This window comes from Bemisia tabaci, chromosome 1 (assembly GCF_918797505.1).
Source record: "Bemisia tabaci chromosome 1, PGI_BMITA_v3".
NCBI classification, from domain to species: Eukaryota; Metazoa; Arthropoda; class Insecta; order Hemiptera; family Aleyrodidae; genus Bemisia; species Bemisia tabaci.
The window spans coordinates 71024124-71048603 of record NC_092793.1 but is presented as its reverse complement, the minus strand read 5'-3'; the positions used below and the strand labels follow the sequence as shown (position 1 = coordinate 71048603).

At 42.3% G+C, this 24480-nt stretch overlaps 1 protein-coding gene and 1 long non-coding RNA gene across 2 annotated transcripts in view; one reads left to right on the top strand and one right to left on the bottom strand.

Moving 5' to 3' along the window:
• LOC109033153 (SH2 domain-containing protein 4B) overlaps positions 1-24480 on the bottom strand; it is a 97134-nt gene that overhangs the window by 71844 nt on the left and 810 nt on the right. The window lies entirely within an intron of this gene.
• Positions 17529-23880, top strand: LOC140226001 (uncharacterized). The gene is made up of 2 exons (XR_011900802.1): positions 17529-22097; positions 23654-23880. It is a non-coding gene; the product is annotated as an uncharacterized lncRNA (long non-coding RNA).

The window sequence follows — 24480 nt, the reverse complement described above, 5'->3', positions numbered from 1 at the left end:
TGGAATATTTCCTCAACTTTGAAGATTTTTCAGGGGACTTCAGTAGAAACTTGCGATAAAGTTATCTGAGAAATTCGAAGGTAAATATTCATAAGTTTCACACAGGAAATTCGTGTTTCATCAAAGGACAAGTCATGACGCAACACCTGAGGGTTCATACTGGCCGATTTGTTACTCACTGCTCAGCAACGAGCAGCAAATTCGAGAGCTTCGAAATATCACCGACGAGGACGAAACAACAATGAGGGAAAGGCAGTTGAGGTTTCCACTGAAATGGGTGCGGACGGACTCACGACGAAGGGGCACCGCGCCGGGGGCTTCGGGGCGGAGGGGCGCGCGCCGCGCCGCGACGTCCGAGTCGTGCCCATACTGGGACGGCACGCCGATCGCAGGCTCGTTTGGCGCGTCGAGGGCAAAACGCAACGCAGTCGGACAAAGAGCTTGAGGAAAGAGAAGAGGTTGACCTTGAATTTATTGGAAGTGCAAATGTGTGTGTCCGAGTGCGCGTGTGTTATGCGATGAGATGAGCTTGTGGAGTGGAGCCGCTAACGGCAGCGCACCTCGGCTAATAACCCTGGAAACAGACCGCCACTTGCCCTCAGATCGCCGATCTGGAATCATCCTCCGACGCTATAAATATAACCCCAGGACCTGTATGGAGGGGGGATTGGGGGGTCCGCGGGGTGAGGGGCCTGAGGGGTGCCGCGACGGTGTCATTTGATGGTCCGCGATCAATCACCGATGTCTGGTTGAGAGCTCGACGCCAAACGAGAGCTTCGGCTCTGCAGGCTGATTATTGAAGTTGGTAGATAAAGAAGATAAAGGGAAAATGAAGCAATCCTATTGGTTGAAACGGGTGGTTGTTGGAGACTAAGGGAGGAAAGGATGGATCCTGTGGGGTACCTCGTGGGTTGCCGTTAGTCTATTACTTAACTCCATTGTCTAGTGCAATCACCCGCTTCCACCGATGGAATCGCTTCATTGTATATTTCTCTTCTTTGACTCTCGCTTTGTCGATTGATTTCAAAAATCAGTCTGCTGATTGTCTACACGGGGTTGTGGTCTCGTCCGGTGACCCTCACTCGTGAGAGTATTACGTTGGACCACACATACATATTACGGAATAAAGTAGCTGGTTATCTCAAAAAGTTCGGCTCCTGAATAGGGATGTAAGTGGAAACTTCCCTGGTCCCTGGATGGTTTCCGGGAATACGCAATGACCATTTACTTTCCTGTGAAACCTTGACAGAGAAACACACGCACAAATGCATCCCGACACGGTGGTCACCCACACTTCGTTCACCACTGGGTGCATTCCTGGGGGAATTCCTCCAAAATCCTCGGGAGCTATCCTATCCCCCTTCCTAGCCCTTGAATTTACTCTCCGAAATTGGGGGGGGGGGCGTAGCTCCGACTGGGACTGGGGGCACTTTCGGAAAAAAAACCTTATACAACAAAAGTCTCATTTTTACCTGTGGAACACGCTCCTGCAGTCTGGCCGTTTAACCCTGGATCACCCTGTATATACGTATAATTTCCCAGGTGCAAGCTAAGTCGAAACTAAAGCACAATAAAGCTCGGTAAATATATTAGTGAAAATTACATTAGGTTCTGCTCTTTCCTTCCTAGAATGTAGGCTGCGTCAAGTACGACTTATATTCTCATCGTTTTTCTCGCCTAGTAACATCAAACATTTAATTTAAACAAGCACTGAGCGAGGACGCTCTTTGACTCAACCGGGAGAATGCTCAATTGCAAAAAAGTGGCCAAACTACTGACTCCATGTTGCGGAATCCAAGCGGTGAGCCAGGATCGGCATTTGGTGGCTCCGACATTTTTGGCATTCGGACCATGCATCGTTCTTTCACGTCAGGTCGCGGAGTTTGCAGGAGGCATTGAACCCGCTGAGCCAGTGCCACAGATCGTCGCATATTTTATTAACATGCTTGGAAATATCTTCAAGTTTTCCCAGACGAATATTTCCTTCACTTCGATTCCGTTAATTCCGCTCTTTTATTAAAATTATTTCGAGGACTGCCGGAAGTACGTCGTGCTTTCATAAGGAAATGAATCGCTGCCGAACTAATATAAATTCATATTTTTCCAAAAACAGGTGCAAATGATCCAAAGGAATTTGGACGAACAAAATAAATCCGAGGAATGCGTCCACAGTAAGGAAGTTATTTCTTTACTTCACAAGTAGTGTCGTCGGTCGCAGACACAAGTCACTTGTAAAGCATTATAACTATCTTTGAAATACGTAAGAGATGAAAAGTAAAACAGGGTGTCTACTTCTTATTCATTTTGGGAAATCCTAATTTTTCCTGATTTTTGACTGCTAAATCCTGATTTCATGATTTTTCCAAATCCTGATTTTCTGCGGAGAAAAATTAATATCGCAAAACTAGCTCGATAAAAAAAATCTGATCGGACGGCCGACTTAACTCAAATCCTGAATTCACGACCGATTTTTCGTCAAATCCTGATGAAATCGAGATTAAATCCTGATTGACCTCAAAACCTGATAGAATCGGGAAAATTGGGAAAATCCTGATGCTAGACACCCTGTCAAATGCTCACAATCACAATAGGTAGCCTACAAAACCTCAGCTGATCCGACAAATATTAAGAAAATACTCTATTGGACAGAAAAATATCCCGAGTATATTAATTGCATCTTCTTTAGGTGTGACGGAAAAACAAAAGGCTATGAATACCGAAAATGATCACAGAATTCAGGAGTTTCGCACCGAAACTAGGGCGTACATCAAGCAGGCCAGCAACAACGTGCATACATGCATTCATGACCTCATGCGACTTCCTCGGACGAACATACTTTAACCTTCTTGCAATTCATCCTGCTCCGAGTTCTGCTAATGTTCACAAAAAAGATAGGCTAGATAATATGCGTGCAAGTCTATTAGAGATACAAGGCAATCCATGTATTCTATGGTTAATAATAATTAGTGCTAAAAAAACGATCGCGAAGTGAAGGATGATCGAGAGGAAATTGAAGAAAAGAGAAAAAAAAGGAGGAAAAAATCCATAGTGTTTTTAGCAAGCTACATGGGCACCAGCTTTACAGATTGATCCAGGGTCAAAAGTCCAGACTGCAGGGGCGTGTTCTATGGGTCAAAATAAGACTTTTTTGTTGTATAAAGTTTTTTTTAAAAGTTCCTCCAGTCGGAGTACGGCTCCCCAAAATTTCGGAGAGTAAATCGTTTTTCCTGAATTTCGGCAACGGTTGTGAACCAAATCTCATGGCAATTTGAACTCCCCTGTACTTTTGTACCGTGCATTCATGATGATCTAAAAAATATCGAAGTCTCAGTTTAAAGAGGGTTTGGGGGTATTTCGGCTCCTGCAGTCTGACCGTTTAATCCTGGACCACCCTGTACGCATTTAGATTCTAATTTTTAACGCGAGACAGGTTCATTTGAAAAATAATTATTATTGCTGGCCCGTAAGAAAATGTAGGTCACTGGCTGCGCTTGGTACGCGTATAAGACTGGGCGTATGTGTAGCCATAGACAATCGCCATGTGCTCTGTTGGACCGACAATCGACGTAATGGAGTGCAAATTGCCAGACCCCAGAAACGATTAGCTGCATTGTAGGCACAGCGTGTGATTTTATTTACGTTATACTGCTTTGCGATCCCACGATAACGTTTTTAAGTTCACGACAATTATTGGTCGGATTGCAGGAAACCCTTCTAAAAGGCGAAACGTTAACGCCATGCTATACCGGCCCACCTGCCTAGGCTCTTCAAATGTTTCAGATACGATTTAAAATTAGATTTCGAGTAGGTATACGCAATTGTAAGAGGGATCTACTTCACTTGACGACAAAGTTGCCGGACCCAACAGCTGATGGATGATACGTTCCATCGACACTGTACCATAAATATAACACTTGAACTTGTGTACAGATGACACTTTAGCTCGTGCTAACTCTGAATACCCAACTTGAAAAATCTATGTACATGAGGTGTTAAATTATGGCGCGACGAGAAGATACTTCGACAGTAAAGGATGAGTGTCGATTAAAGCCAAAATCTTCACACTTCCATCCGTAGCTGTTTCTCTATTTTGTAGTTGACGGGATACTTTTTACATTATGTATTTAAATTTATCGTAAATTTTTGCTTCGGCCACACTCACACATTTCGACCTCAAAACAGAGGCCCAAACTTGGGTCTGATGGTCAAAATCCACGAAAATTCCCGTGTGGTTCAATGATTTTAACTCCCGCCGCCGCAAAGCGCGGACAACACCGTGTTTGGCGCAATGCGTGAAGTATTCACGCAGTTTTGTAGGCGCCATGCGTTTCACGCTGACCGCACTGCGTTTGGCGCAATGCGTGAAGTATTCATGCATTCTTGTAGGCGCTATCCGTTTCACGCTGACCGCAATGACCGCACTGTGTTTGATGCCATGCGTGAAGTATTCGTGCAGTCTTGTAGGCGCTAATATGTGTTACATGCCGATCGCCGCGCCGAGGGCTTCTCCTTTTCATCTCAAGTCCTCGACATCATTGCTCTTTGCGCAGCGCCGTTCCAGGCCAAATTGCGTATTTGATTTCTCTCTTAACTCGAATAAATAAAGGTACTGTCTCTTGTATCACTGAAAGACGACAAAATTGAAAATTACTCTACTCTCAGGAAATGAGAGATTTTGTTACCTTTTCTCGTCTGTAATGTTTGTTTTCTGAATCCGATATTTTTTTAGACATCCATATAAAAAAATTGCAAAAATTTGCCGCCCTCTAGATTTGCCGCCATGGACCGCGGCCCATGTGGCCACCCCTTTGATCCGGCCCTGCCCCAGTTTGGATCTTCGTTTCGGAGTCAAAAATTGTGAGTACGACAAAAAAAAAAAAAAAAAAAAATCTTCGGTAAAATATACGCCATGAACTGCAAAATATCGAAACATCTCGGGATTCCGGAGGTGAGCCGATTTTGGGCCTTGATACTCCTCCTTTCTGCCATCGTCATATCGGAGAAATTTGGAAGGTTGTGAACTTCCTACCGAAGATCTCATACTTGCTTTACGTCTTATTTAACGTCAGCTAAAAGCCATGCGACATGCTCAACGTCATGACAACGCTGCGCTGTGAGGCTTAATTGTTATCACTGACACCGAATACACCTCACTTGAGATACAATGCCGTACGTGGGCGTGATCCTCTTTCTTCACGCGCGTAATATCATCGCTGCGTCATCAGTAGCGTGTCTTACTTTGCGATGAATCGATTGGTCTATCATTTAAACCTATGAAAAAGGATCGATTATCAGGGATACCTTAATAATCGATTCCTTTCAGGAGCTTCTTATGAGAATGTATCGATAGTCGATAATTCACGCCTCGCCACTGCGCGTCATCCCTCACGTTTCCGATGTTCGAGTGGGCAGGCTATCCGTAACGCTGAAGCTGAAATGAATCAAGCTTCTTACTTTCGGATCTCGAGCGCTACGTAGCACTCTAATTGTCTTTTTAGAAAAAACATGTTTGCGATGAGCAAGGCGAAATATAAATAAAGTAAAATAAATTTGAAGAGCTATAACCTTGCAAAAAAGTTTTAATTAATTAACAAAAACTTACATTACAGCTAAAGACGTCTTAAGACGTCGTAGGTGGGCAATGCCCGAAAGACGCCTTCAGCTGTGATGTACGTTTTCGTCAATTAATTAAATATTGTTTTCAAGGTTATGGCTCTTCAAATTTATTTTGTCTTTTGCTGAAAAATCTGCACAACCGTTTCATGTAAAAAATGAAATTGCCCTATTTTTGGCAATAGCTGATGTGGCTTGGTTCCTTCCTGCCTAACGCAGTTCAAGTATGAAGTTCTTGGGAAAGTGATAGTTTCTTCCACACTACTACTGAATTGATTCATAATACCGATTAAAAACACGCATAAAAAATATCGACCGTAATTTTGTACTCCATTCGTACACGCTATTTTCACTTACGCTAGTCTTTCCGCCGCGACGTGACGGGGACTTTATTTCAATTTCAACGCAGCCTCGGACGGATACGTTTTACAGTTATTCGGAACCTGTTATACACTTCCTCACACGCGTAACCAGCGCAGCGCTTCAATTTCTCCGTTTTCTTCTGCTCACTATTTATTTATATTTCCTTCGCGTATGGTTTGGACCCCCTTCTCTTAGCTTCTTTCACACGTAAAAATTGAAACGAAGCGCCTTTCAGGGTGTTCGCAAAAATCGACGGGGTATCATCAAAGAGGGAACGTGCTGATCGAACGAGGTTACTTAACAGTTGTGCTAAGTAAGAACGCAGTAAGATCCACCAGGCGTCGCCAAATTTCTTTTGACAAATCACGAGTTGTCAGGAAAATTTGTGAATATTTCTCCTTCGATTTTTGACAGGATTTCGTTCGTTATTTGATCCAAAAATTCTGCAAATTTCAAGAGAAAATATTCATGACTATCTTCAAAAATATATAGAGAAAATATTCATGACTATCTTCAAAAATATACAGAGAAAATATTCATGACTATCTTCAAAAATATATAGAGAAAATCTTCATGACTATCTTCAAAAATATATAGAGAAAATCTTCACGACTATCTTCAAAAATATATAGAGAAAATATTCATGACTATCTTCAAAAATATATATTTTCAAAGAAGAAATTTGGCAATATTTGAATGCTTATACGGCGTTGTGACTTAGCACAGCAGTAGAGCGGTAACGTGCTGATCAGAATCCAACCCAATCCATGGAGGGTCCAATTTTATCCTCCTGAAAGCCTTGTCTCACAAAAAAGGCCCCAACAGCCCAAATTTTTCAAAGAACTAGAAGTGGTTAGTGCTCCAATGGTTCCTCAAGTCTGGGCTGAAATTTTTAATTCCATTCGAACGGAGGTCTCCACCAGTCTCCACTTGTGTTACAAAACGTCAATGTGAAAAAATCTATTTTCATATTGTGTACTGCTACAGCAATAAAGGGGTCAGCTAGGGCAAGCCCTGACAATTTTTTTCGGTGTTTGATTACACGTCGTCGTCATTCGGTCGGCAGTTATTTCGGATTGAAGAAGCCGTACGATGAGTGCGTGCAGCCCGCAGCTTAAATCACCTCGCAAACCTCAGTACTTAAACAAGGGTACCTGGCTGCGGCGGCACTAGACCAAAGTCACCGGCTAGGCTTTCCTTGCACAACTTAAGTTTAGGGTTACCTGCTCCCCTCACGATGCCAAACTTTAAAAGTCGAATACAAAATCAGTTCAATTAGAACGAAATAAATCTCTACAATAAATGCAACATGGCGTCAATGCATTTCTGCATTATATCAATCAGTGACGAAGCGTGAATCACCGCAGGTATCGACATTTTCCCATTTGAAACTATTGTAAAAAATCGATTATTACCAATCGATATTTTTCCATCGGTTTAAACGGCAGATCAATCGATTCATTGCGAAACATGAGACGCCACTGATATCCATGGCGAGTTGGTTAATCGCGCGGAAACGAAGACCTACAAAGGGAGTTAAGGGATAGTAGGGGCTACGACGAGCAAAGTTGTGCATAAAATCGATAAATTTGATTAAATCGAGTAGGCCTAACGGGTGCTCTCGGAAATCCGACAACCATGCGGAACAATCGGCTCCAGCTTAAATATTACGATGTGTATGACACTAATTTGTTCTCGTTTCACGCAAAATAATATTTTTCACGCGCTGCTAAAGTTTACAAAGCGCTAAGCTTTCCATTTCGCACTCGTGCAATAACACTCCTCGCAAGGAAAGATATCGAAGTACAGTGCTACCGTGTTACGGAGGCGAGCGGTGACTACGGGGATGAAGTTCGGAGAAAATATACCTCGTTGTATCTGAGAGGAGAATTTTAGTGATCACGTCCTCTAGTTTTCGTAAAATTGCCCATTCTTAATCACCGAAGAACTCGGAGACTCGAAAAGAGTGTTCGCGTGATTGAGAATCGACCACTTTTGTCTCTTTTTCAAATAAAGAGACGATCTCCGTTGTTTGAGCGAGAATCATTCAGTTCAGTGAGCTAGTTTACCGCTTCTATTTAGTAATTTTTCCTGTTTTTCTAATGCTTAACTCTTATGAGAAACGAATACTTAGTGTCAATAGAAATCACAGCAAGAGAGGTAAAATCTTTTAATTTTTAATTTTCAATAGTAACGCAAATTTTGCGTCAAAATTGCTTCAAATTCTATGTAGGAGCGGTTCTTTTTTCACAAAATTTTATGGGGGAGGCCCCAGGACCCCCCTCCCCCTTTGCTTCGAAGGAGGCTTTTTTGGGGGGAGGGGGGGATATTTAGGGGCCACGTTGGCGCAGAGCCTTCATATTTTAGGCGCCATAGCCGATTTCTTCGGCGCATTTGACGCGTTGGCGCCTGTAAGTTTCGAACACTGGAAATGACGATGAATCAAAACTGCACGTCGAGCAGCTGTCCATAACTGCTGCCGGGGAATCCACCGAAATCCACGAAAAATATGAGCATTTGCCAGCGTAAATGGCAACGGTGTATGGACGCAACTCGACATTTCCGCAATCAAGGGAAGTCATCGACCAGCCATCATAGCGCCGAGACCCGCTTGCCGAATCGGAAGGAAAATGCTGGAATTTTCCCGGAGGCCCCGGTGGAGCCGGCCGGAATGGCCGCTTTCCGGTCGAATCAGCAATCAGGCGGCTTGAGTGGCATCCAGCCAAACGGCTTTGCATCCATACGCGACGTTGGAAGGGAAATTGAAAGAGAAAATACAAATAAGGAGACGAAAGAAGGGGGAAAAAACCGCAATCCTTCGACGAGGGAGCAACGCTAAGCTTTAGGATCAACGCCCTCTTGAACTAATTTCGCGGGCGAGGGACGGTGAGGAAGGGACGCCACGGTGAACAATCAGTGGCATTTTGAAAAAGGCGCTACAGATTTATTGCGGCTCTGTGGCGCGGCTGCGGTATTTTTCAGGAAGGTCATGAGCTGCACCAGAGAACCGAGCTGGTATGTTACAAGCAGAGTTACAGAACATAAAAACTGAGCGTTCTTGAAAGAAATAGCTCAGCCGAGTTATGAGAAAAAGTCGAAATTTCGCAGGGGCAAAAGACAAAAAGAGAACTATTAGGGTGTCTACTAAAACAGGCTGGCCAAATATCAGTACTTTTACAGTGCTTTTTCGGTACATTCCCAAGAAATTCAGTGCCTCTGAACAGAAAAATTCAGGACTTTTTCAGTGCCTCCATTTGACGAAAATCGAAAAATTTCAAACTTTGAATTTCTCGCTCAAATTGCGACAAAAATGACAAAAACTGGAAAAAATTCCGGACCTTCTTGCGGAATTTCCGCACTTTTTCAATATTTCCATACCGCCCTTGAAAAATCAGTACTATTTCCGGACTTTCGGAATTGGACGTAACACCTGACTATAATACGCAAAAATATCCCGAATAATTCGACTAAAAAACGCAAGAAAATGGGTAACCAAGGCTAAGAAACGACGAACAGAAGCCTGAGACGTTTTGGGGTGGTTTCAAACCCCTCCTCGACCAGGAAACAAGATATATATAAAATAATACAAATCAGAACCCCTAGACCCCCCTTTAGTGATAACAAAAGTGATGACAGTTCTTTTTGTTATCACGAATGGGAGTCGAAAGGTTTTGATTTGTATAATTTCACGTATTTCTTGTTTCCTGGTCGAGGAGAGGTTGAGACCACCCTGAAACGTCCAAAGCTTTGTGTCTATTGTTTTTTGGCCTTGATCACCCGTTTTCTTGTGTTTTTCAGTTTAAAAAACAGACTTGAATTCAGAGTTAATCTCACGATGTTTGTGAGATTTCTTCGTCCACTTTGCGAATTTCGTCTCCATCTTTGAGAGTAGAGCTTGAGCTTAAACACGCACTATTAAAACGCATATATTATGGGAATGGTGGACACTACGTTTCTCAAAACTCTCCCACTAACGTGGTCGCTCTCGATACGAGTTTCGTCGGTTCCAAGAACAAGCAGCTGACACCCAGCTCGAGAACACTGCCGTGCTAAGTAATAACGACGTATGAGGCATCAGGCGTAGCCAAATTTTCTTCGGAAAATCACGAATTTTGAGGAAAATTTGTGGATATTTATTTCTTCCCCGATTTTGCAAAGGCTTTCGTTCGTAATTTGAAATGAAAAGTCTGTAAGTTTCAAGGAAAAATATTCTTAACTTCCTTCAAAAATAAATATTTTCAAAGAGGAAATTTGGCAACATTCGAATACTTATGCTGCGTTTTTACTTAGCACGGCAGAATGGGGCTCCGGATGAAAAAAAGTAACTTACCAAGTCCGTAAAACGAATAACGAACGGCGATCGGCTAGGCTTATTCGCGGCCGGCATTGGTCGGATCTGACAATAAAGCGCACGCTTCCCAGTGGCGCACAGCGGATAGAGTCAATTAGAGAGGTCGGACATGAAAATTTTACTAAGACTGCAAATTTTGATGTTTATTTCGTCACATTTTAAATTTCAAGGGGTGCTCCCGGAATAAATTTCACGAGAAAACCAATAGACCCACTTTTAGAACCTCAAAATTTTGTATGAACGGAGTTATGAGCTTAAGTTCAAAATTTTGTCCGACCTCTCCTATTGACTCGATCCACTGTGTGGTGAGGCGAAGTTGGCTCCATGGCCTATTCGCGATACCGAGTGCAATAGTTTTAGACTTGCATGTTGCCACTGCGAGAGCGATGGAGCTCTAGCATACCTACCACGGGATTTGCAATGTAAATAATTCTAAGCATGGTAAAATTTCGCGAGAAATTACACGATGGTGCCACTAAGGTTTTCTCTGAAACGAACTCTCAAGCTCAAAAAAGGTCTCAAATTTGAGGCCGTGATGGAGGCGATCGCCGACGTTATGGTGAGGAGTCCACCTCTTTATCTTTGTTGACCTTTTCATTTTTAATGCATCATGCACACTGCACTGCGTGCACTACGGTACATTGCATTTCTCCAAAATGGTCAAAAAATTATGGTTCATTTGTTAAAAAAGTTTAAGGATTAAAAGTAATTACAGGGGTACCATAAAATTTAGAAAATGAATTTCCCTGATTTTTCTGACACATTTTGGCATAAGGCTCAGACGAGTGAAGATACGAGGTCTGTTAGATTAGAAACCGGATTTTGGTCATAACTAGCCCACACTGCGTCCAAATTACGTTTTCTTGAGCTTTTCTGATAGCTGAAAATATGTTTAAGAACGCTACGTTCACAAATTTGAAAAATCCTAATTAGCTTCGTTGGTATGTGGCTTGAAGTAAGGCAACCTCAAGGGTGTTTTGCGATTTTTATGTTTGACCGAACTTGTCTCCCTTTTTTCGGTCTTACACTACATTTTTCAACCCACAAGGACGATTGGAGTTTCGTCCCTATATCGTAGCCGTACACTACAGTATTTTCACCGAAAATTATCCTATCCAAAAATGTAGAATCATTGTTAGGACGTTCAAGCAGCTAAAGGGAAAATGACATTTGGTTGGATTTTCGTTCAACGGACAACAATCAAGGGGCAAGTGTACCGGAAACTCGATGCGTGTCTACATATTCTATCAAAATTGTATGTACAGAGCCTTCAGAAATATTACTCTGTTCAACAAGCTCGAAACGACCATTTTCGAGCTCTTTTGCCCGCACTTCTTCCACGTGACAAATGTCAGTTGCCGTTGAGGGTCGATTCCCATGCTCCTCATCTTTGACGAACTCCTGACCAGTTTTGAATCGTTTAACCCATTAAAAACAGTGGGAACATCTCATGCAATGATCATGATAAACTTTACTTAGCATATACCAAAAGTTTCGGTACAAGGTGTACCGAGTTTAAAACAAAATTTAATGTTGAATATTTGCTCTATCAGTGATCGCATGATGAAAATCGCAAAACGCACCTGACTTACTCGTATTCAAGATGACACAGAATAAACACTGATCAAAATAAACAAAATCTGTGAACGTAGCGTTCTTAAGTATATTTCCAGCTATCAGAAAAGCTCAAGAAAACCTAATTCGAACGCATTGCGGGCTAGTTATGACCAAAATCCGGTTTCTAATCTAACAGACCTCGTATGTCAGACGGTTAAAAAACATAATTTGAAACAGACTCCAGGCTAAAGATGTTTGAAACGTCAAACCCATTCTAGAAAGCATATGAAGGTGACTTAACCATCCCCCCCCCCCCCAACTATTTCGTCATTTTGCCTGCCTGTGGCACATCTATAATTAAACAGATCGCTACTTGGACAAGTTCTCAATTTTACCTGACAATACTGAGTTGAACCCTGGTAAAAATTGGCGATAAGAGCTGCGTTTCAAAATTCCATAGGAATTCCTATAGCCGGCTAAAGGAGGCTACAGAAAATCATATAGCTGGCTGTAGAATGCGGAGAAAATCATACGGCCGGGCAATACGGAGCGATAAAAAATTATGCAGCCGGGCTATAGTTCCTATCGCCGGGCTTTAAATTTTATCGCCTGGCTGTTGCTTTTTCGCCATCGATTATAAAAGGCTAAAAGAAATTGTGTCGAAATTCGTGTGCTTTGGAAATCATTAAGTTTGATACGGAACCACATTAATATTTACAAAACACACGTTATATTTTCCTTTAATACATATTTTTTTTCATCAATTAAAGCGAGAATAATAATCCATACAGGATGTGGAAACATTTCAAAATCATGAGTTGAATAACGCTGACTCCGCGAGATTAAATATTAGAGCCTAACACAAAGCGGAGCGGCGACGCACTGGCGCCTACAAACCTAACAGGGATACTTCACGCATTGCGCGGCGACGCATTGGCGCCTACAAACCTAACAGGGATACTTCACGCATTGCGCGGTGACGCACTGGCGCCTACAAACCTAACAGGGATACTATACGCATTGCGCAACGCGTGAAGTATTCCTGTTAGGTTTGTAGGCGCCAATGCGCGTTTCGCGCTGGCTGCCCGCCTGCCGCACCGCAGCGTGCCACGGCGCTTGAAGCAACTATTTCACACCAGAGGTATTGCACAGTATCATACGAAACTGAAGGCACTCTAATATATTAAGAATGGCAGGCATCCATCAAAAGTACGGAGCTTTCCTCGCAAAATAAATCAAGATACTACGACCCAAAAAGAGAGCAGTGGTCCAAAAACTCACCAAGTCCTGGCATCCGTAATTAGTAACGTTTAGCATACACTTTATCGCCTGGCTGTGAGTTGCTTAATCGCCATCGGCTATGAAAGGCTATAAGAAATTGTGTAGCCGGCTATAGAAGCTATTGGAAATCTTACAGCCGGCCGTAGGTCTATGGTATTTTGGAACACAGATCCTACTGCCAATTTTTACCAGGGAATCCGGAGATAATTTAAAACAAAATGACGAAATTGGAGAACTCAAATTCGTCATAGTTTGCGAGGTTGGGTGTGAAACAGCCAGTAGGGCGCTGGTTTATCTATCCAGTTCCTCACCTTGACCTAGGATCTAAGTACACACAGCAATCACAACCATGCAGAGTTGCTTCAAAAAGCATTCAATCAATATTGCCGATTACGCTTGGTAAATCTTAAATCTTTTCCGGAAGCCTTCAAAGTTCCTTCAAACATCGATCAGTCAAATCTCTTAATTTTTTGTTTATTGTTTTGGACTATTCCTTTTCCGTTTTCTATCTCTATGTCTATCTCTCCCTCCCTCTCTCCCCCTCCACTCCTCACTTTCGTTTCAATTCGTCATGGAGACGCGATCACGGGGCCAAAAATTAAAATTTACTTTCCCTGTCTAACGTCAACTTCCAGTTCCTTGCATCTATATGCGTGTAATTTCAGCTCACATTTTTACGTAGCTTCTCCGATAATATTTAAGGATGAACGGATCTTATAAAGCTCATGCTTTTAAACGTTCAGCCCATGGAGCTTTTTATTCTAACCTGCCTCGAGAACTCTAGTATACTGGTGGAAATGCGTTTAAGTGACGCACCAGCTCAACAAGTTGGTGGAGAGGGTTCTAACCAAACGATAGATTAATCTGTGATGCCTTTATTTAATGCTCCTGATGTCAAAGCTCGAAGGACGATGATCGTCTTTCAATGATTTATTTTTTTAGCGGCAGTGAAGTTTAGTCAAAATTGATAGCGGAAATTTTGGTGAGAGAGTTCATTCATCTCAAAGGTGCTCATCTTCTTCGGAGAAACTTAAAAACGCGCCTGCATATAGGGAAAAGCTGATTGTGAGCGCTTCTACATACAGTACGAACGTATTAGAGCTTTTCCTCTTGTTTTTGTTTCTCCTACAACTTGGGGAGCACGAATTATCACTCACTCTTTCGGTCTGGGACTCGAGCTAGGCACAAAAATCCGGAGAGGTGCAATGAAGTGTGCGCACGGGTGTCAATAGCTAATGAATACGCGAAACGATAAAAGTGCTCATATCTTCAGAGTGGCTCTACTGGGTACCAATTAAAGCAAAGCGGATATCATTTCTCCGAAATGCTCGCTGCTTTTCTTTTTTTACGAGCTCATGGAAGAGAGGGGGACCGATGTCAAGGTGCTGATTCAAAAGTACTTTTTATTTTACGAAAAACCGGTATTCGAAACTCGACGCTGAAAACTCAACGTTACCATTTTTGCTCTATGAATGGATTGATATTGCGAATAATTAATGGAGGAGTGACATCTGAGTGACACTAAACAGATGGTCAATTGTCGCCCCAACTGCTCTTCTGTTTCATTGGGCTTTCATTCTTCTTCGATCTCCGCTTTCAAAATTTTCCCCTAGATCTTACTCAACGTTCCTGTCACCGACAAACTGACGTAGAAAATGAATAAAAGAAAAAAAAATTAAGTCCAGTAAACATATTGTTACGTAACGCTGAGCTTGACAAGCTGGGTCACCAAATTAAGAAGACCCACCACCTCCTAAGGCCTGTCAAAAGGGACAAAAAAAGATGCGCTCTTGTCTAGAGCACCAACATTACTCGAACGCTCCGTTGATTTATTCAACTTTTAAAAGATTTTTGTATTTCAGGTACCCATATTTTTCAAAACATTATCTTGAACCATGCTACTTACGTCGTTCTTGAACTTTAAAAAACTCCAACACTGAGTCCTTAAAAAAGCCCGCAATTCTAAACATTCGATATGAAGAATAATTTCTTTCTTCTTCCGATTTACTATCATCCCCCTCTCCATTCATTAACCTCCCGGGGGGAGGGGGTTTGTCGAATTTTATGCTTTCGCGGGTGACCCTGCACATAATAACAATGACATAACCTCTTTCAATGCTACCGACGAGAATAAATCGATATATATCGCTTTTCTGTGACGTTGTAGTGATTCCGTCCCTACAAATGCCTCCAATAACGATGATGTCGCGACTCGCTGGGGAATCCGCGGGGTAAACGAGAGGCGGCGTCTACCGCACACTACCACAGCCGTGCAAAATACTGAGTTAACAGTCCACCCGACCCGAGATGGTGTTTATTCTTCAACGAGCGAGTTGTCTGACGCAACTTGTAATGAGCGCTGAAGTGCGAGCCCATTCATACAACAGCGCCAGCCGCCAGCGCCATCATCACAGCTTTTAATATGTATCGGCTAGTGGCGTGGCGTGGCGCGCTTAGCGATACATCGATCGATCCGCCAATTAAACCTACGGAAAATGATCGATAAACAGGGAATTCGCAGCGAGAGACTTAATAATCGATTCTTTACCACAACTTCAAATGGGGAAATATCGATAATCGATCGCTCACACCTCGGCAATGGTATCGGCTGATGACTACTGCGCTTGAGGCTCCGGGTTTGCTCCTCTCGCTGCGCTTGGAAGTGCAACTGCACGTGGACCAGTAGCATGGCTATTCTTTATAAACGTTATAATGTTCCATAATTATGAGAGAGTCGATATGTAGGCCAGGTCGAGCTCTGCACTTTGCTTATCTCGGCGGAAGTGAGCAGAAGCCACGCCCTGGAATCTTTTTCTTTTATTTTTTGGGAGATTTTTAAGTGATGGTGTCAGCGAGTTAAAAGGTTGGGGTTGAAGAGAGAAGAAAAATCAGTTTCGATTATATTTGTCACGATTCTACTGTAAAAATTTGCGTGGTAAAATAATCATCGCAGTGATGTTAAAAACTCATAAATCGTTACACAGTGACATTAATTAAAAACTAAGGAGGACGAAAATGAGAAGAGGGAGAAACAGAAAATCGAGACTAAGAAGATGGGAGAGAAAGGAACAGAGAAGAAAGTATCGTCCCTATATCTCGGGAAGAATCCTTCTTTATAGACCACGAATATAAATCACTGATGACATACTCAATGTCCGTGGCACAAAGCAACAACGGTAAGATTATATCCACTGATAAAGCTCCAGATTGGGGCCTGATCCCTAATAATTTAACTTGAACTTTTCAGTGCGCATTCCATATGGAAAATAGAATACTTCTGTCAGCACAAGCAGTGGTCGCAATTTGACCGCTTGAATACACTCATAGAAGAAAAATGGAAAGAATTACCTAGTTCTTCGATTTGAATTCGATTCTGAATCAAGAGTACTTTTTCTTGTCGATGTTTTTAAGAGTCTGGATTCTAGATCCAATGTTTTTTTTTCAGTGAAATTAACCAAAACCAACCAAACCAAACTACCAAATTATTTGCATTTACCAACGAAAATAATTGAGAAAAAAATTAGAGAAACCACTATAGTCTTAGTCTGAGTAAGTGCCCATTTTCCGAGTACATTATCACCACAGCTTGCAAATTGCTAGATACTGATCGTATCTTGAATTAAATTGTCATTCATTGGGTATTTCCGATGGCGTTTCTGAAAAAAATACAGCATATTGGACTGCGATCGACATGAGATCAGCAAAGTAAATCCAAACTAGGAATTTATGATCGACTTTCACCTCCTCAGCAATCATCAACGAAATCTGAGTCGGTCGACGACAAGAGAAATTACCTAATAATAAAACAATTACCGAGTAACGCATTTTGGTGACAACTTCGCAGTTATGGAGACAACCTTTAGGGGCTCATTATAATCCCAACGCAAAATTACGCCGCATGGTGTAAATATGTAGTGCTGAAAATATTGTGATCAGCCGACCGGAGATTGGCGGTTCAAGGTCGCTCTAAATCTTCGGCCAGCCCGATGCCCACGGCCCCCAAATCTCATTGTCAGTGTCGTGTTGCAAGTCTTCGATAGTTTTAAAAGCTCTTTCACGCGATCACGGAGCAAACACTATTTTACCTTCATAGAGGTGATGGGCAAAAATACAGACTAAACGTGCGTCATGAACCTGTAGAGGGCCGAGAGCCTCCTCTTCACCTAGAAATCTACTTGGTCCTGCACAAGAAATGTAAGGGATTCCACTACATGTGTGAAATATGTCCATATTTGAAATTGTAATTCTATCTACTTTTTGATAAGAACAGCACTATATTACTCTCGAGATTATTAAATTGTTCAAAATTTCACAGGAGTGCCCCCCCCCCCCCCCGAGTCCCATTTAAGGTCAGGGAACTCTTTCAAGCCTCCCTCTGGAGCTGGGGAAGGAACTCCACCGAACCTCCTCTTGAAGCTGGAGGAGTTTCACAATTCATGAGGTGCCTTTAAGCGCCCTTTAAACCCTTCTTGATGAGGTGCCCTTTTGCTCCCCCGCAATATGTTCCTATTTCAGATTTGCCAAACTAATTGCTCAACTTTTTAGACATCAGTCATTACTAGGCGAATACAACCATCGACTTCCGGAAGTAACTTTTTAATTTTGCACAATATTGGGAGGACAGCAGCGCGGAGTGATTAAAATATATCGTCTCTAAGCGATGCTCAGCCGTGCTGGGTAAAATCAACGTATAAGCATTCGAATGTTGCCAAACTTCCTATCAGAAAATATTAATTCTCGAAAGAAGTTATGAACAAGTTTCCTTGAAATTTTCAGACATTTTAGATTAAATTTTAAACGAAGCTCTCCGAAAAATCGAAAGAACGTATATTCATAAACTTTTCCGAAACTTAGTGATTTGTCAAAGGACATTTGGCAACGCCTGAAGACTCATACGACGTTTCCCCTCAGCACGGTAGTACTGATTTCTGCGGTGTAAGACGGCAGAACGTGTGCCACGCATGGAACTCGATGAAAAGAGAGTAAGAGATGTTCCTCGGCCGGGTCCGGGAGAATTCGGTGGTTGGCGAGCGTGAAATGGGAGGAAAGGAAAGGGAAGGGCTGCTGCGACCACGGGCCGGAAATGACACTAAATTGTTTTTCAGGTTATGTAATGGATGCCTCCGTCCGACCGAGTCAATGCGCGAATGGACAGAATGGACACCGCATCACCGAATGACCAGACTGCCCTGCTGCGGAAGAGAACCGTGAGTTCATTTCTGTATGAGCCATGGTTAGTGTATGCTCTTATGGGTCTCGAGGTCCATCCTAGCCTCCACTTACGCCTCTCTTCCGTTACACGGCAACAGAGCCGACGTGAGGAGAGGCTTGCTTCAATTGCCTCTCGTCCTGCCCGATGCTCGGTGCCCATCAAGGGACCCATTGTCCGTCCGCGACACCACAATCCGCGCTATTACACTGCCGCGCTAAGGGAAAACGCCATATGAGCATTCGAATGTTACCAAATCTCCTCTCAGAGAGCATCCATTTTAGTCGAGAGTTATGAATATTTTTCATGAAAATTTTCGGACTCTTTAGATCAAATTTCGATCAAAATCCTCCGAAAAATTGCAAGAGAAATATTCACAAATTTTCTTGAAAATTCCTTGTTTTTCGAAGGAAATTTGGCAACGCCTGGTGGCTTATACGGCGTTTTGTCTTAACACGGCAGTACACATAACACATCGGCGCTGCACCGCGTTTTGGAGTCATCTTGATTCCGTTCGGTCATCGCATCCCAAGATTCGATCGAAGATGACGCTATTATCAGTTCTGTTGATGATACAAACTTTCTAACGACATGACTCGCACCTCACGATGGAGACCTGGCTCCCGACAAAGGGGGAGTACCAGATGATTGAAGGCATGACTGCCCACGAGTTCAACAGCTTTACAATTCAGTATCAATCTTGACGGGGCATTGACTTGGAACATGGGAAGGGCACGTTGGTGCGATATGCCTCATTCTAACGATGAGGGGTATGTTGTGTAACAAGTGCCACCTTGTGTCATTGCGTCGTCACTAAACGCTAATTTTAACGGTGATTGATGAGGTTTAAGGAGATCCTTTACTTTCCATCATAAAAAGGGCAATTTGAACGATCTCGCGAAAAAGTCTGAAAGTGTACCTTTGGAAATGGACCCTTGCAAGAGACTACAATGATAATACGGAAGAAAAAAGTCTACATTCTACACTGAAAAAAAAAGTTACGAGCTATATAGACATACAGTCCGTTCCGAGCTCAGAGGCTGAAAGTTCCGGGTATGCCGGAGCCGTAGCTTCGGCTGCTCCATGAGCTACGCCTGGAACTTTCAGCCTCTCAGCCCGGAACGCGAACGGTATGTCTTCATAGCCCGTAAGTACACCTTCCACGGCCGGAGTTTTTTTCTCAGTGTAAGGTAGGTACAAACCTACCTTATTCCCAGTTCCGGCAAATTTTTCTCTTCTGTATTTTTAATTTTTTGTAAAGAGGAATAATTTTTGTTATCTCTTGCAAGGGTCTATTTGCAAAGTTATCATTTTTTCTTGACATCGTTAAAATTGACCTTTTCATGATAAAACGTTAAGGATACCTTTAAACGGAGTTCTCCAGGCGCAGTGTGCCAAATGCGCTTGGAAATCGGGCTTCGGCGCCAAAGAATTGGGGTTGCTGGGCCATCGTGGCGACTAAAAACTTGACGCATCCCGTCGGATTTTTCAAATTCACAATCGCGAAGCAACGATAGTGCGAGATGCGTAAGCAAAGAGTTAATTTGGCTCCTAAAAATTGGACCGCGTTTAGCAGACAGGAACCAAGCCACATCAGCTATTGCCAATTCAACTAGGCAAGTTAATTGTTTACAAGCGGACGTTTGTGCGGATTCCTTTGAAAATTTTATGGAATTTGCTTCGCACTATGCAGAAAATTCACTGAAATGTGCACAAAAATCCGCACAACCGTTATCATGTAAAAAATTAAATTGGCAATAGCTAATGTGGCTTGGTTCCTTATTGCTTCAGGCGGTCCAATTGGGCTATCCGGCCAGTGACATACAACTATTTGACCACGGCTGTAAGCATGTTGCAGCTTCGCCGGATTGAAGGCGCTTCAAACTGCGAAGATGTCTTGACCGCCCTGCCAACTCTGGCGGGTGGGACAAACGCTACAATCCCTGCGACACTTGGACGATGCGTCATTATTTATGACTCCCATCTAATTTTCAACATAAAACGCACAAATAACTATCGTAAAAGCTAAGATTTATAATCAGGGGCCGTGGGTTTTTTTCCGTAAAAAGAAAAAAAGAAAATGGGACTAATAATAATATCGCGACGAAATCTCCCGTGATTTCAATTAAAATCGTTCGTAAAATCATTGTAAATTTTTCAGAGAATCTGTGCGCCGACCTTTAATGAATATTCATTCAAATTGAAGCTTAAACCGTGATTTGCAACGTTGCAATCGAGGTAAATAAGCTCCTTTTCGCGTGGAACCATCGATATTTGAGTTCGTTTACGGCAGGCGTGACATACAACTATTTGACCACGGCTGTAAGCATGTTGCAGCTTCGCCGGATTGAAGGCGCGTCGAACTGCGAAGATGTCTTGACCGCCCTGCCAACTCTGGCGGGTGGGACAAACGCTACAATCCCTGCGACACTTAGACGACGCGTCATTATTTATGATTCTTTGCGTGTAAGGTGTCTCCTTAAATATTAGAAGTTATGCCGAACACTGTCCTTCAACCTTCCTTAATCACCATGTAAACCATATGGAGCTTCCCCAAGAAAAAAGGTGTTTAAGGAACCCTCGAGCCCTCCTGTATGAATACCCTCAGTGGCGAGGCGTAAATGATTGACTATCGATAATTCCCGATTGAAAGCTATGGTAAAGAATCGACTATTCAGGTGTTCGCAGCGAACACTCAGTTCATCGATATCGATCTTTTTCCATAGGTTTAAATGGCAGATCGTTCAATAAATCGCAATCGATATGTGCGTCACGTCCTCGTCGAGAGGAATAAAGGATACTTGGAACAAAGCGCCATGCCATCCTGTTCGCGGCGAATCCGGCGCTTCTCGGATTCTTCCCTAGGCGAATTTCAATTAACCCAGACGCACACCGCACCGTCCACTGTCTAATTAGAATTTTTATCTTCTGCCTTCCACTAGAAGAAGACAGACCAACCACAGACGCCGGAGCCGTAAGCATGCGTTTCGACGTGCAGTTGGCGGATGTCGTCGTCGCGTCGGCGTAACGTGTGAACAGGGAATGACGTTGCCAAATTTCACACAACTTCCACCCGAAAAAACTTACGCGGGTTTTGGACATTGGGATGGTGAATCGAATAATAATTATGATGTACCAAGACTATTAAGGTGATTCCTCTTAGGAAGGAAACAAACATCGATATATCAAACACATTTTGCTGAAATACGAGTTGTGCTTTTCACTCACTTTGGGTGTTTCTCTTCGTACACTTGTCAATGGAAGAACTCATATTTACAGCAATCATTGTTACAGTCTCAGATTACTGCATTCCGATTCCGAAGTTTTCCTTGGGACGCAAGGCAGATTTTTTTAACCGCGCTGAACTATGCCAAATTCCTCCACTAAGGACATGGGCTAAACCGGGAACCATGGTTTTGTGGCTGTGGTGGTAGGGGGGGGGGGGGGGCAGAAGGACACTTCGTCTAGGGGGGGCCTTGGGGATAACTTTCTCATAGTTGGTACCATTTTCAGATAGATGGGTGCAGCGACAAAAGTTGATGCACGAATTCAGATGTTGGGTTTGGCAACGATGGATAGAAACTAAAAGCGGATGATTTCACCGTAGACCACGACTGCAAGCAGATACATTTCACTTCTCGACTTACTGTCAATTAGAAAAACGCGGCTAGACCATGGGCCACCGAATCGACTCATCGTCTGTAACCTTCATGCGAAAATCAGGTAAAAGGCCGCGAGCGAGCACATGCACGAAGCACGAGTGTACGCTCGGCACTTTCGAACCTAAGTAACTATTTTAAAAATATACATGCGAAGGTTGATCAATTTCATGGTTTAACTTTAAATTGACCATCACCTTTTTTCTCATAAAAGGTGAAAATTAAAACTCTATGTAATCGTTAAGAAGGAGATTTAATAAAAATATGGGTAAACAAGGCTAAAAAATTAAAAACACTAAAAAGCAGGACGTTTCGAGCTGTTACCAGCTCATTTTCAGCTACAAAACACATAAAAACAAATAAAAAATTAAGTGGCGACCTGACCCCAGCCGTTATCACGTAACCACTAATCTTATTTACTTCGCTTCACTTTTTTCTTATTAAATCTCCTTCTTTATTCGTATATTCGGGCTATGTTTTTGTGCTTTATCGTTTACTCGTAAATAAATGTAACAAGTACCTACTTGACGAAAAAAAGGACCTAGGTTCCGAAAAACTCAAAACTGCGCTGATTATATGTGTAACTGCTTGAAGAAACGTTTCACGAACATTTAGGCACTTGAGGAAAAAGAAAAAAAATGTCCCTACAAATGTCCACCAAAAATTCCAAAAATAAAGATAAAATGGTTTAAGTTATGGTTCAAAAAACCTGCAGGCGGCCCTTCAGCCTGGTTCAACCGGAACTAAGTACTACCAATTCTTTCGCTCGAACATAGTGGGAAAAACAACATCTTTGCGAAAACATAACTTCCATCGCTCTTTTTTTTCTTTTGTTTTGTTTGTTGAAAAGTTGGGGCATAAAGGGACCCTGATATTTCCGCAGTCAGAATAAGGAGCGTTCTACGTGAGTTTATGCGCTCCGAGTCCTCGGAACCCTAAAAATTGGTTCTAACTCTTATTTACGTATTGGGCGAACTTAGGTGATTGAGAAGAGGGGTTTTCATGGGACAACTTTTTGTTTTTTGCGAGAGTTAAGTAATATTGAGCAGCTACAAAAATAATTAAGGCTCTTGTCCTAGAGTGGTCATTCCCTTACTCGCTGGGGGAGTCTTCTCAGGGGATGGGGGCCCCTCTTACCCCTTCCCACCAGAACCCTAACTTACCTAGACCCTAGCTTTTGATCATGTGTGCTTTCATAGGAGCTACTGGTGATGTCTTTACTTTTTGGTTTATTTTGTATGAGGTTCCTACGCAAATGGGAATGGTTCTTTGGGATACCTACCTAATTTTTAAAAAAAAAAAAAAAAAAAAAAAAAAAAAAAAAAAAAAAAAAATCCTGCTGATTAAGAAAGTAGATATTAACTTTTTTTAGGGGGAAAACCAATTATGAAATTTTTTTCAAATTTTGTTTCTAATAAAATGTGTTTGAAATAAGTATCTGATAAGCCTCTCGTCAGTTAATGTATAGAAGTATCAGGAATCAACCAGCGGGTCGATCATTGAAATTTAAACCAGCCCGATAAGACATCGAATTGCGATATATTGCACGGTTAAGATAGGACTATGTCTTGTCGTAAGCGGCGACATAGAGTCAATGACATTTCAATAATCTCCCCGCAGGAAAGCTTGTTGAAGATGTTTCCAACAGATCCTGAGAAAAAGGTGCATACACAACATCTCATGAAACATCTTAAAGACATGGCCTGGAGTACAGATTATTACGCCGATCAGCCACTAATGAAGCATAGCGATGGCGAAAGTGTGAAACAACATATCTCCATTTGCGACATTGCCGACTTCCTGTCATACTTTATTTTTTAATAAAACAAGTCGATGTTCCTACTTAATTTCTTGAAAACTTTCTTGATTTTTCTGTTTATCAGCACAATATCCTCCATTAGTTTCAAGCTATAAAGTTGGCTTATTGCACTTCAAAAAATAAAAGAGGAGTTGAGATTTCCAAACATCACAACAGAGATATGATGTTGCGCATTTTGGCCATTGGAACGTACCGACCAAATCTAATGCGCCATAAGTGTAATACAGCCTCATACTCGGCAACACCCGTAGTTTGATGGTAAAACTGCAGAAATGCGTATCCTGGTTTGCGACGTTTCAAACTCCCTGTCAATCTTTGTTTTCTACGTAGAAAATTCCTGGACGCTTCTTTTTGAAAATTTCTGTGCTTTGGCTTCACTTTATAAAGAATATTCTATGGAAACAGTAAGCTTTCATGTTGGTTTGGTCTCTTTTTAATAAGATAGGAGAGATTTCAAAACACAGCAACCGCGTTGCGCATTCTTGCAGTTTCACCGGCGATTTACACAAAAGGATCTCAACCATCCTCTCTAAAGGGTAATCTACATTCAGATGGTGTGAAGGCATTAAGAGCCTCCCAGTTTGATGGAAGTTTCTTCATGTTGCATTAATTACATGTTGGTTGGCAA